This window comes from Chiloscyllium punctatum, chromosome 15, assembly GCF_047496795.1.
Source record: "Chiloscyllium punctatum isolate Juve2018m chromosome 15, sChiPun1.3, whole genome shotgun sequence".
NCBI classification, from domain to species: Eukaryota; Metazoa; Chordata; class Chondrichthyes; order Orectolobiformes; family Hemiscylliidae; genus Chiloscyllium; species Chiloscyllium punctatum.
Window position 1 is genome coordinate 25,619,351 of NC_092753.1, and position 15,014 is coordinate 25,634,364.

At 41.9% G+C, this 15,014-nt stretch overlaps 1 protein-coding gene across 7 annotated transcripts in view; it reads right to left on the reverse strand.

Moving 5' to 3' along the window:
- The window catches only part of dgkh (diacylglycerol kinase, eta), a 569,987-nt gene that overhangs the window by 363,488 nt on the left and 191,485 nt on the right, over positions 1 to 15,014 (reverse strand). The gene's annotated exons all lie outside the window — the stretch shown is intronic.

Consider the following 15,014-nt stretch of genomic DNA (forward strand, 5'->3'; position numbering starts at 1 on the left):
AGAAGCAAATGAGATACATAGCAAAACATGCATTTAAGGTGAAACTGGCTAAGTACACAAGTGGAATGGAGTGATATGCCAATAGATTTTAGTGAATTAAAGTGGGAGGAGGTTTGCATGCACAGTAAATAACAGAACAGACTAGTTGGGCCAAATGGCCCATTTCTGTGCTCCACATTCCAAGTAACTCAATGAGCCTGTCCTAACAGCCTCATTACAGTCATAGCATCATAGAGCTGTACAGCATAGAAACAGTTCCTTCAATCCAACTTGGCCATGTTGACCAGATATCCTCAATAAATCTAATCACATTTACCCGTACTTGGCTCATATCCCTCTAAACCACTCATTTATATACCCATCCAGATGCCTTTTAAATGTCGTAGTTGTACTAGCCTCCACCACTTCCTCGGAGGAAGCAAATGTGGCAGTGGTAGCGAGTTTGTTTCAGGACATGGTTGAAGAGCTTCAGGGCAGAGGAAATGACCTGGGAGTTGCAGTGGGAGAGGGACTCCCTGAGATTCTTGAAGAGAGAGGAGGAAAACTTCTTCAAGGCAGACATCCTTGCAACAGGATTCACAGTAGGGTTAAAATCAATGAGGTAAAAACAATGACTGCAGATGCTGGGAACCAGATTCTGGATTAGTGGTGCTGGAAGAGCACAGCAGTTCAGGCAGCATCCAAGGAGCAGTAAAATCGACGTTTCGGGCAAAAGCCCTTCATCAGGAATAAAGGCAGAGAGCCTGAAGGGTGGAGAGATAAGCTAGAGGAGGGTGGGGGTGGGGAGAAACTAGCATAGAGTACAATATTTTTACCTCCACCATTTCCTCTGGCAGCTCATTCCAAACATGCACTACCTTTGGAATGAAAAAGTTGCCCCTTAAGTCCCTTTTAATTTTTTCCTCTCCCACCCTAAACCTACACCCTCTAGTTCTGGACTCCCCTATCCCAAGGAAACGACATTGCCTATTTGCCCTGTCCATGCCACTCATGATTTTACAAACCTCTATAACATCACTCTTCGGACTCCGACTCCCCAAGGAAAACAATGCTTGTCCAACTGCAGTGTTACAGCCCAACTGTGACACATATACTTGAGTTAGGCTGCTTCCTGGTGCTAAGACATCACTGACTAACATTACAAACAAGGAAGGAAATCAAAAGGCCCACATCTCTAACCTTTTACGTGTACTTGTTTACCCACCGTGTATTTATGCACTGCTTTCAATTTATGTTTTAAAAGCTGTGGTATAAGCTGCTCAAATCATCCAGTCTGTGCACCGACTGCTACCACTAAGCAGCTGACAGTTGTATTAGTTGCAGGTCACTGATCTACTATTTTTAGCTGTGGGCCAACAGAAAGTCATCCTTATAAGTCTGTGCCATCAGTAATTCTACAAGAGATGACACAGACCAGAAAATTAGCAAAGTCTGGTCCAATTTTTTTTCAGCTTGAGAGCAGCTGCTACTAGCCCAATGAAACAGAAGAAAAGAATTAAAAATTTGAACAATTAAAGGATCCAAGTGATGAGATAGTGTGTAGGGTGAAGGACATAACAGTGGAAAATCAAAACAATTAATCCAGCCAAACATGTTAAAAGCACGGAATGTTCTTATTTTAATCTGCAACAACTCTCTTGGAAAACAGATTAGTTGTGACCTGGGATCATGTTTTACATTTTGCTATCTGGGGCATATATTCCCTAATTAACTTGTTGCCAATTACGAGACAAGTCCTTTCATTCAGGAAAAAGTATTCCTCAGAACTAAAGATGAAATATAGAACATAGAATTATGCAGCCTACAATGTTGTACCGAATATGACACCGAATTAAACTAATCCCTTTGCCCACCCTTGGTCAATATTCCACCATTCCTTGCATATTCATGGGCTTATCTAAAAGCCCTTAAACAATTCCTATTGCATCTACCTTCACCACCACCACCCGTGGTAGCACGTTCTTGACTCCTACCAGTCTCTGTGTAAAAGAACTTGCCCCTCACATCTCTTTCGAACTTCTCCCTCTCAATTTAAATGCATTTCAACTCTGGGAAAAAGATTCTGAATGTCAATCCTATCTATGCATCTCAATTTTATAGATTGCTCTCAAGTCTCCCCTCGTTCTCCGCTGCTCCTGAGAAAACAATCTGAGTTTTTCTAACCTCTCCTTATAGCTCATCCCTCTGTATGTAATGCTGCTCAGGGTCCTGCCATTCTACATACTTTTCCTTAACATTTGATCTCCCGAAGCGCAGTACCTCACACTTACCTGGATTAAACTCCATCTGCCATTTCTCCACCCACATCTGCAACTGAGTTTTATCGCATTGTATCCTTTGACAACCTTCTACACTATCCATAACTTCATCTTTATGTCGAGTGCAAACTTATTAACCCACCCATCTATATTTTCATCCCAATTCACTTAGAACAGCAGAGGTCATAACATCCACTGGTCTACCCTCATCAATCACCTTTGTCGCCACCTTGAACAACTTAATCAAATTAGTCTGTCTGCAGAGATTTCAAACTCAATCCTGTGATACCAATTCTCAGCAATATATTACAATTCACGAGGCATCCTATTTTTGCCACATAGTTGTTCCTGCAGCAGTTCTCCAATTCTGAAGTTCGACAGCAAAGGGCTTATCCAGAGGATGTACTTGTTCACACAATCGTTTGTTACTCAATCCTTCCGCCTCTGGAGGCAGTATAAGAATGGATTCCCCCTCTTCCCTCACCCCAACACTCCTCCCACTACATTTTTTAACCAATTTTTCATTACTGCAATTTCTTAATAAAGTTACAATCTTGTTTGCTTTTATTTGGACCTCTCACTTCCTGCTGCCGTTCCCTCTTGTCCAATTTTAGTCAGGGCTGCCTCTTCCAGTTTTGCTCACTGCTTCAGTCTTAATCTCCTGGAATCCAGCAACTCTCATGGTATAACTCAGTTCTTGGTCAAATCTTGCACATTGCTGCTACAAAAGTTGCTCTATACCTAGCCACCCCCACCACTTCTTTCAGTACCTCACACACCCTCTGAAGCCTTAATCTTGGCACTACTTATGCGGAAAGTCAGGAGGCATGGGATAGAGGGAAATTTGGCCAATTGGATAGAAAACTGGCTAACCGGTCGAAGTCAGAGAGTGGTAGTAGATGGTAAATATTCAGCATGGAGTCCAGTTACAAGTGGAGTTCTGCAGGGATCAGTTCTGGGTCCTCTGCTGTTTGTAATTTTTATTAATGACTTAGATGAGGGAGTCGAAGGGTGGGTCAGTAAATTTGCAGATGATACAAAGATAGGTGGAGTTGTGGACAGTGAGGAGGGCTGTTGTCGGCTGCAGAGGGACTTAGATATGATGCAGAGCTGGGCTGAGGAGTGGCAGATGGAGTTCAACCCTGCCAAGTGTGAAGTTGTCCATTTTGGAAGAACAAATAAGAATGCGGAATACAGAGTTAATGGTAGGGTTCTTGGTCAGGTGGAGGAACAGAGGGATCTTGGGGTCTATGTACATAGATCTTTGAAGGTTGCCACTCAGGTGGATAGAGTTTGTAAGAAGGCCTATGGAGTATTATCGTTCATTAGCAGAGGGATTGAATTCAAGAGTCGTGAGGTGATGTTGCAGCTGTACAGGACTTTGGTTAGGCCACATTTGGAGTACTGTGTGCAGTTCTGGTCGCCTCACTTTAGGAAAGATGTGGAAGCTTTGGAGAGGGTGCAGAGAAGATTTACCAGGATGTTGCCTGGAATGGAGAGTAGGTCGTACGAGGATAGGTTGAGAGTTCTCGGCCTTTTCTCGTTGGAACGGCGAAGAATGAGGGGTGACTTGATAGAGGTTTATAAGATGATCAGAGGAATAGATAGAGTAGACAGTCAGAAACTTTTTCCCCGGGTACAACAGAGTGTTACAAGGGGACATAAATTTAAGGTGAAGGGTGGAAGGTATAGGGGAGATGTCAGGGGTGGGTTCTTCACCCAGAGAGTGGTGGGGGCATGGAATGCGCTGCCCGTGGGAGTGGTAGAGTCAGATTCATTGGCGACCTTTAAGCGGCATTTGGATAGGTACATGGATGGGTGCTTAATCTAGGATAGAAGTTCGGCACAACATCGTGGGCCGAAGGGCCTGTTCTGTGCTGTATTGTTCTATGTTCTATGTTCTATGTTCTACTTACTTTCTGCCTCACTTCCAGAGCCAGTCTGCTCTCACTTCCTTTGTCAACAGACTGAGTGCTCCAAAAGCAATACATGTCTGCATCAACAACATCATTGTCCGTGATGAATAAAGCTTGCACTTATACAGGACCGTTCCCAACCTCAGCATCATCAAAATTAATTTATAACATTTAAGAAGCTCAACACCATTGAGGACAAAGCAGTCAACTGGCAACCATCCACGACCTCCGACATTCACTCCCTCCACCACCAACACACAGTAGCAGCAGGGCGTACCATCTAGAAGACACATTGCAGAAAATCACCAAAGCTTCTTCCAAAAACCATCTAGAAGGACAAAACAGCGGATACTTGGCAACACCACCACCTTGAAGTTACCCTCCAAGCCACAAATCAACCTGACTCAGAAATATATCACCTTCACTATTCCTTTATTGTCATCATCTCCTTTCCTATCAGTTCTGTGGGTGTCGCTACACTGCAACAGTTCACCACCGTTTTCTCTAGGGTAGTCAGGAGTAAGCAATTTCTGCTCGCCTGACCATTGATGTTCACATTTAACAAACAAATTTTCAAAATGTGACCAATGCAGTACTTTGACACTGGAGCCCACTGACTGTTGTGATGTTGAAAACAGCATCTGCATATTTGCACGGAACAAGATTCTTCAAGTTGCAATGTTATGATGACTAATCATCCTTATGATGGTTGATGAATAAACATTGGCCAGGCTGCCAGTAACAGTGCCCTTGTTCTTCTTCAAAAGAATGTCTTGGTACATTTACATCTGCCTTAGAAGTCTGAGCTACTGTCTGAGGGAGAGTACTTCTGATATTGCAGCACACTCCCAACCGAGTGCCAGCCTAATGGTGTCATGCCTCAGGAGTGGTGATTCACACCCCTTTATGAACAGTAAGCTTTTTAACTGCTTGATTCTGGTCATTAGATATTTCAGTTAACGCAAGGGACAATGACATGATTTGACAAACACAAGTATTTCAATAATTTGATTGGGGTGTGAACAACGTGCAACAATTTTTTTTTCTCTGTTATAACAGCAAGAATATGAATTTCAGATCATAGCAAATGTGCTTCAATGCCAAGATCAGTGTGAGCAGGCAAAGGGGACATGGGGAAAAAAAGAATCCTGAAGAAGGGCTTATGCCCGAAACATCGACTCTCCTGCTCCTTGGATGCTGCCTGACCTGCTGCGCTTTTCCAGCAACACACTTTACAGCAAGGGGACATGGGGTGACGGGATAGGAAATAACAGGAAAGAATAAAAGATAGAGAGGGATAGAACAGAAAGTACAGAATGAGGCCAATTGAGGAAGGAGAGGGGAGAACAACTGCTCAAAGAGCTGTAGAATAAACTGAACAAAGAGTAGCTGGATTGAACCTGAAATGGAGCCAAGAATGAGGATGAGAGAGAGAAGGAAGTTGGGTAAGAAGGGGATTGGAAGACCAGAATGAAGATTACATAGCTGGGGCCAGATCAGGATTGTAGATTAAGAGAAAACGGGTTGAGAACAAATGTGGGGACTGAATGAAGTGGATGGGAAAACAGGGCCCAAAAGAGAATGAGATTGTAGGGAAAACAGGAATCTGGAATCTAGATCTACTAAAGGGAAAGGTGCTTAAAACCTACCTCAAAACAATGCCTAGATGAGGTTACAGGTTTGCAGAGAAAAGCAGACTGTGGAATTTAGATGAGAAAGCAAGGAGAGAATGAGAAATGGCATCATAGAGAGACAGAAAAAGACAGGGAGAAAGAGGGGGAAGGAATGGGAGACACATTGTAAAGATCAGTCTTTTTAGTTTTCTTTTGAATTGTGAACTGAGGAAGAAGTGATTTAAAACAGTGTTTTAAAGGATTGCTTCAAGTCAGGTAACAAAAAGTGAGGACTGCAGATGGTGGAGATCAGAGTCGAGAGTGTGGTACTGGAAAAGCACAGCTGGATCCAAGGAACAGGAGAATTGACTTTTCAAGCAAAAGCCACCAGGAAACCTGACACGAAAGATAACCATCGTTAAAACAATTATTTGAACAAGCCGTCATTGAAATTTGGGTTGTAGACAAATTGGAGCTAAAGAGTTGTATATAGAAATTAATTCTCTAATGACCAGGTATTGATGACAAAGTTCTTTTGCCTGCCAACAACCATGTGACTGGTTCTCTGCTAACTCAACAGCTGGCAAGAAGAGACAGTGAGAAGTCATTTGATCTCCACCAGCTCAAGAGTTGCCTCTCTGTCACCTGCAGTCAAAATGCACTTCAAACGAAAAGAAAAACAATTCATCTTCCAACAGCAGTTGTTGCAAGCCATGATGCTTAATGGCTAAGTCAGAGTCCTTTTATGTCTTTTATAATCCAGTGACAGACGTCTCACATGCGACATTCTGACCAGGATACAAATTACAAGGATGATCTCATCAACCCGTGAATCAGAATTGTGTGCTTGTGCATGTGTACACTGTGCACACATTTGTGTCATGATCTGAGAGATGAAGGTCACATTTAAAACAAAAGTAAACAAACAAACTGATATTTGCATATGAGGCCAGGCTTGGGAGTTATCTGCAGGTTGAGATTTGTTCAAAGTATTCGAAAGATATTTTGACTCCGGAGAGGTGTTCTGCTTAAACTGACGGGCCTCACAGGGAATTATGATGCTAGACTGTCGAACAAAAACAATGTTGAAAATACAGAAAGGGAAATCAAAGTCTGCACTGGTTTTGAACCAGTGTTTTTGTCAGATGAATGTGAAACCAACAGGATGAAGGTTTGAGTGCTCCCTGGTTATCAACTTATTGAAGGGTCAGAGAATAGAATCTCAACAATAAAAATTAAGAGAATATTCCTTGGAGCTTACTGGAAGCTGTTTGCATTGTGTCTTCAGAAACCTCGCAAGCTACCATCCCATATGCCTGTGATATTACAGATTGTGCAGACTGCTTCAGTGAACTGGCCAAGTTCATCTCTTATTTTTGTCTTCAATGAATCCCCTAAATGTGTCTGTCTGTCTGTCTTTGTGTTGGGTAAGTTTAAATTATAGACATTGATTAGATTATCTTGTTGTTTAACTTTGCTCTGTTAAAGTTCTTGTATAAATAATGCATTGTTAATTTATTTGTTTTAGTTATTAACTTGGTGTCTGCTATTGGTTATTCACAAAATCTGGAATTAGTTATTCAAAAAATCATTTGGGCACTTTTGAGAATCTTTCAATATTTTAATATGTTGAGAATGCAGGGTAGTTGATTTGATTTGGTTGCCTGTATTTGCCTAAGCATTTGAAATAAAAAATAATTACTATTAAGTATCAAAACCTGGTCCATGCTTTCCATCAATCTGGGTCTGAAAAATCAAGACAATGTGGGAATTTTGTGTACTATTTAAAATGTTAAACCTCAGGCAATAGCTAAGTTTGATTTCCATTGCTCTACCCCAGTGACTCATGACAACACAGAAAGACTGGGGAATGTACTTCACGAGAGAGAGCAAGGAGAAGGAATGGGGTCACAAGGTAAAACAGACTGGGGGATAAGTGTCAAACAGAAGGCTCAATATCTGGGAATATGGATCACCGAGAGACTGAAAGAAGGAGATTACAGAGACAGAAAGGAGGAAAGACAGACAGAAACAAACACACAGGGGAATGGAGGAGAGAGGACAGCTGCTGAAAAACAAATGGACGTCTTACTCCAGTTACAATGACCAGTTACAGCGACCAGGAGAAATCTTACTCCCCAAATTGCTTAATTGTTAGATTATCCAACTGGGAAAAAAAACACTATTAAGGGCGAAAATAGTTCCTCCCACTGACTAAATGTCTGCACCAGTATTAGACTTGGCCCAGTGATTAGATTACTTACAGAGTGGAAACAGGCCCTTCGGCCCAACAAGTCCACACCGACCCGCCGAAGCGCAACCCACCCATTCCCCTACATTTACCCCTTTACCTAACACTACGGGCAATTTAGCTTGGCCAAATCACCTAACCTGCACATCTTTGGACTGTGGGAGGAAACCGGAGCACCCGGAGGAAACCCACGCAGACACGGGGAGAATGTGCAAACTCCACACAGTCAGTCGCCTGAGTCGGGAATTGAACCCGGGTCCCTGGCGCTGTGAGGCAGCAGTGCTAACCACTGTGCCACCGTGCCGCCCTTAAATAGCAGCTGGAAAACACTCTGGAGCTCTGAGCAATATCTGCCTGGAACACCTTGAGAGTGCTGCAAAACTCAAGTTGTCACTTTCCAAGTGAGACATTACACCAACGACCATACTGCTTTGGAGACTAATGACATTATCTCTCGAAGAGCAGAGGTGTCCTCCTGGTATTCTGGTCAAAATTTATAACTCAACAAGTTAAAAGTAGATTAACTGATCAGATTGCCATTTATGGAACTTTGCTTTGTGAAAATTATTTGCAGTATTTTCATGTTAAAACAGTCAATACATTTCAAAAGTATTCCACTGACTTCAGTATTTGAGGTGAGTTAATGTCATGAGAGACAAATAGTTCTTCTTTGGATAAGATATGTGCATTCAGTGACCAGATTTACTTCCAGAGACGCATAATTACTCAGTTTCCAAAAATGTAAATGTTAGGACAAACTGATAAATACGTCAGAGCATCAGCCTCTCAACATAATAGTTGCCTTGCAGTACAGCATTCACAAGTGTCAATATGGCATGAAGATGTGTGAAGAAGTAAGTGGAGAAAAGAAAAGGCTCAATATCTGGCACATCAACAAGAGCTCCTTGGAACACACTGTGATAGCAACATAATTACACTAAAGATACCAGATGGTTGTCAGTGAAAACTTATGGCTACAATCCATTCGAGCACTCAAGATGATGTCAGAAATCACAACGGCGTAACTCAAGTATTTTGTTTATACCTTAAACCTTGGCTTTCATTCATCACAAAATACTTTATTTATATACAAAGATGAATTCAACAATCCTAAACTCCAATCAAACTCCAGAACATGACTCCAAATGCAATTTGTCAATATACTACAAGACACTAGAGATGCTGGAAATCTAAAATATCAGCAGAAAATGCTGGAAAAACTCAGCAGAGAAATGAGCATCTATAGAAAGAAAAACTGACTGAAAGAAAGATAACATTTACTGTCCATGACAACGCAAATAAAATTCCCAGCTGTAATGCACCAGACAATATCTTGCAAATACATACTGTGGGGTGAATTCATCACATTGATGCTTCTAGTGGAGAGCTATGACTAAACGTAGATTTAGAATAACTAACTTTAGAACTTGAACACCTTTCTGTATGCCCTTTCCCCATCCCCACATCACAGGCCCTGTAATGATATGGACTGCTTTCACCACAGCCAGTTCATTTTCACTTAATTATGGGGCCCATTAACCTGCTTTTCTTCCTCTCTGGCTAATCATTACCTATTCCTTTGCCTGCCCCTCTTTCTCTCTGTTGGACTCTGTCTCCACCTATTCACTTCCTCATTTTAGTCTCCTCACCACCACCCTCTATCTGCAGCATAAATACCATCTTTTCCTCGCTATGAAGAGTTCTGAAGAAGGGTCACTGGAGCTGAAAGGTTAACTCTACTTTCTCTCCAAAGATGCTGCAGGACCTGCTGAGTTTCTCAGCAATTTCTGTTCTGTCTCAGATTTCCAGCATCTGCAGTTCTTAGTTTTATTCAAGTATAATTAAGATGGTGAAGAAGGTATATTGGATATATACCTTTAATCAGTTCAAGAATTGAATACAAGATGCAACTGTATACAATTTATGATCTAACTCTCAGATGGCTTTAGAAAAATCTGAAAGAGGTATTATTTCCTCACTTCTGCAATATCCTTGTTTCTCTTTTTTGTTTCGCTGATAAATTGATCTGTGAGAATAATAGAAGCATATCCCTTCTGCCCACATGCATAGATTCTCACACAAATCCTTCTGAACTAACGTCTCACTGAAGAATGAGGCTCCAGGTGAACCACAGACATGCTCTTAGTCACAGCAAATCCAAGACAGCACAAAGAGCTTTACACAGCCTCCACTGATATATCATAAAACTTTGGGAAATTTGATGGTTGGTGGAATCAAAGACTTGGATATGCAGCAATTTCCTTTTTTATTGCTGTGGTTGTCCAGCTTTTTTTTTTGTTTTTTCTGACTTCCAGCATACACAGTTTTTTTTTTGTGGCTCAGTGGTTAGCACTGCTGCCTCACAGCACCAGGGTCCCAGGTTCAACTCCAGCCTCGGGCGACTGTGTGTGTGGAGTTTGCACATTCTCCCAGTGTCTGCGTGGGTTTCCTCCGGGTGCTCCGGTTTCCTCCCACAGTCACAAAGGTGTGCAGATCAGGTGAATTGGCCATGCTAAGTAGCCCATAGTGTTAGGTGCATTAGTCAGAGGGAAATGGGTCCGGGTGGGATTATCTTCGGAGAGTTGGTGTGGACTGGTTGGGCCGAAGAGCCTGTTTCCACACTGTAGGGAATCTAATCTAAAAAATATTTTTTTAAACTGCCCTGCATGACAGTATGACACCAATCATCCTTAGCAATGGAGTTGGAGTTGGTGCCTGAGCTGGGACAGGCATCAGGCAAGGCTGTCTAATTGTGCCAACTCTCTTCACTGTCTACCCCAGCCTGGTCATGCAACCCACTCACTACCATTCAATCACGATTGGATGTTCAACTCAACAGGAAGCTCTTTAACTGCAATAGGCAGAGTCAAGACTAAAGTGATTCTCCACATCTTCATCGCTTATAACATGCCAAAGATAATGCAGCTGTGGCCCAGGAGGCAAGCAACATTCAGCCCTCAATCTTTTCAACTCCACATACAAAAGGATTGCTCAACTATTCAACATTAGTAACATCCAAATTCCTCCACCAGCAACCACACCTCTAAATACTACTGTTACTGGGGAGACCTTAGAAATCACTGGACACTCATCATATCTCAGCAGCTACTATTACCAAAAGCTCACCATCATAGATGATATTCAGTGTTGAATGGGCTGTGCCATCACAGCCTTCCAGAAATTGCACACTTGGCTCCTCGACAACAGAGATCTCCAGGAAAGGACAAAGATATCAATCTACAAATCTGTTGTCGTCACCACTCTTCTATATAGCAGTAAGACTTGGCTCAGCCATCAAAGGTACCTCTGGCTACTGCAGAATATCAAATAATCAGCTACTAAAGCAGACCCTCCTTTCACAACATAAGGATGTTATCCAACCTCACAGAGGGCAGAGAAGATGATTTAAGGACACCTGGAAGGCTGCATGGAAAAGGGGTCAAAGCTGAATCAGTGTGTATGTGGGACGTGCTGTCAACCACGCTGCATTATAATTCAAAATTGACTGCATAAGCTTTGTTGTGGAGAAGCAACAAAAATGGGAGAGAGAGAGAGAGAGAGAGAGAGAGAGAGAGCGAGAGAGAGAGAGAGCGAGAGAGAGAGCAGAACCTAGGGTCTAGAAGTCTCCTTCATCAGGGTAACTTATATTCTTTTTCCCCAAAGAATAAATTCATAATTCCTTGAAAGTGGAGTCGCAGGCAGATAGGATAGTGAAGAAGGTGTTTCGTTTGCTTTCCTTTATTGGTCAGAGTACTGAGTATAGGAATTGGGATGTTGCAGTTGAACAGGACATTGATTAGGCCACTTTTGGAATAGTGTGTGCAATTCTGGTCTCCCTCCTATAGTTGTGAAACTTGACACAGTTCAGAAAAGATTTACTAGGATGTTGCCAGGGTTGGAGGGTTTGAGCTATAGGAGAGGCTGAATAAGCTGGGGCTATTTTCCTTGGAGGCTGAGGATCACGATGAGGGGCATGGATAGGGTAAATAGACAAGGTTTTTTCCCTAGGGTGGGGGAGTCCAGAACTAGAGGGCATAGGTTTACAATGAGAGAGGAAAGATTTAAAAGGGAGCTAAGAGGCAACATTTTCACGCAGAGCTGGTGCATGTATGGAACAAACTGCCAGAGGAAGTAGATTAGATTAGATTAGATTACTTAGATTAGATTAGATTACTTACAGTGTGGAAACAGGCCCTTCGGCCCAACAAGTCCACACCGCCCCGCCGAAGCGTAACCCACCCATACCCCTACATCTACATTTACCCCTTACCTAACACTATGGGCAATTTAGCATGGCCAATTCACCTAGCCTGCACATCTTTGGACTGTGGGAGGAAACCGGAGCACCCGGAGGAAACCCACGCAGACACAGGGAGAACGTGCAAACTCCACACAGTCAGTCGCCTGAGGCGGGAATTGAACCCGGGTCTCAGGCGCTGTGAGGCAGCAGTGCTAACCACTGTGCCACCGTGCCGCCGTAAGTGGAGGCTGGTCCAATTACAATATTTAAAAAGCATCTGAATGGGAAATGAATAGGAAGGGTTTAGAGGGTTATGGGCCAAATGCTGGCAAATGGGCCTAGATTTGTTTAGGATATCTGGTTGGTATGGACGAGTTGACCGAAGGTTCGGTTTCCGAGTTATACATCTCTATGACTCTGTGATTCTAATTGTGACTCCAGCATTGGCTGACTGAGTCACCGGAGTAAACAGAAATCATGAAGCCTGGCAAATATTGTCTTTGTTTTAAGGAACTGATCGTGATGAAACATTAGATATATGTCATCGGATGAGCTGCTTTTGCAGAGAAATAATAATTCTGCAGCCAACAAAGAACAATGTTAGTGGTGTGTTATCATAACTCTGAGTTGCTGAAGTATTCCATGTCAAGGCAACTAGTAGTTATGTTTATGCCACACTTCTAATAGGGAAATTACTCTTGATATAATTTCCTGTCTGCATATTTCCAAATCCAGCTTCTGTATGAAACCACAAAGAGGTTTTGTTCAATATCTGATGCGTTATAGAATTTATCAGCAATAAAATTTATGCTTTCTGAAGAAAGCTTTAAATGTCTTTCTTTCCAAAGCTCCTGTGTTAATGTAAACATCAATAACTCCAGAACAGCTGTAACCTAATCCTGATTATTTGACAGTTTAAAACTTTTATTGCTGAGGCCTTCTGATTTTCAAACTGAAGCCTGAAAAATGCCTCATAAGGTAAGGAGTTAGGATTGTCTGCTGTAGAGGATAAAGGAATCAAAATCTTCCACTCACAAAAACATGCATCACAAAAACAATCTCCTTCAAGCCAAATGGCTCAATTTCCTTCATTTAGGAACTGCAAATGCTGCAACTCGGATGGAAAAGAGGACTAAGTGTAGTTAATAAACCCCTCAAACCTGTTCAGCTATTCAATTAGATTATCATTAATTTGTATTTAAAAATAAATAAGTCCCAAATCTATTAATATTCATATAAATAAAAATCTATTAATTGCACTTATAAAATGTTTATTTGACTCTCAGCTTCAACTTTCTTTTGGGGTTACCGATTTCCCAAACGCTTTTAATGAAAAAGTGATTCCTGACAATACCTCTCAAGGGATGATCTCTCATTTTAAAGCTATGACCCATGCCACATCGAATGTGCCAGCTGAGTGTGAGGACTTTAACTCCACCTACCTGGCATTTATCTGTCAACCAATTGGAAGTGAACAAGTGTCATAATTCTAACAGGAAGCTGACTCATCAGTTGCAACTTGGATGTGAGTCATCAGCTCTCCATAAAAGTAGGCAAGTTTCCCCATTACACCGAAAGTGACAAGGCTTGCGAATGAGAAGATACAAAAGCAAACTTGGGAAATCAATACAACCAAGACTAATCTCTAAGCCTCTGCTGCCTTCCCAATGCTAATATTTGGGTCAGTTCCTCAAGAGTGGTGAGGAATCTAGGAGGGGAAGAATCCAGTTGTAATGGTCCACCTGGGGACCAACAGCTTGGTTAGTATTAAGGATGAGACTCCAATGAGGGAGTATGAACATCTAGATACTAATTTAAAAACAAAACCACAAAGTAATAATATTCAGATTACTGTGTGAGCCACAACCAAATTGATTTGGAGTAAATAAGATTTGGATATTGAATGTACAGCTCAAAGAAAGATTTAGGACAAATGGGTTTGTTTTATGGGGGTCTCAGCACTCATGAAAAGAGGGAACTCTACCATTGAAGAAAGTTTTAAACTCTCAAAAGAAACAAATTAGATTACAGCACTTCTGGAGTTATTGATGTCTGCATTATCACAGGAAGATTGGAAAGAAAGGCACTTAAAGCTTTCTTTAGTTTTTTTTCCCTTCCTTGATTTCTTTCTTTCTTGCTTTCTTTCTTTTTTGGGACAATCTTCGCTCAAACTGCACTGGGATTAGTATAACTGGGACGATGAAGGTAGCTTTAAAGTGAATAGTGGGGGTACAATTACATCTGGGGATATTCGGAAATTTGAAGTAATAGGACAGGAAACAACGGTAAATGATAACCAGTCTGAGAGGAAGGGGAATAAAAAGACAGTGTATCAGAGTCAGGAAAATAATCATTTAAAAAAGTGGAAGTCTTCTTACCTCAATGCAAGCAGCACCTGCAACAAGACAGATCACAGAATCATAGGGTCATAGAATCCTTATAGTGTGGGTTCAGACCATTTGGCTCATCAAGTCCATATCGACCCTCCAAAGAGCATCCCACCAACCTATCACTGAAATCCTATATTTCCCATGGTTCATCCACCTAGCCTGCATATCCCTGACACTATGGGCAATTTAGTATGGCCAATCCACCTAGCCTGCACATCTTTTAGTCTGTGGGAGGAAACCATAGAACCAAGAGGAAACCCACACTGACACAGAGAGGATGTGCAAACTCAACACAAACAGTTGTCCAAGACTGGAACTGAACTGGTGCTGTGAGGCAGCTGTACTA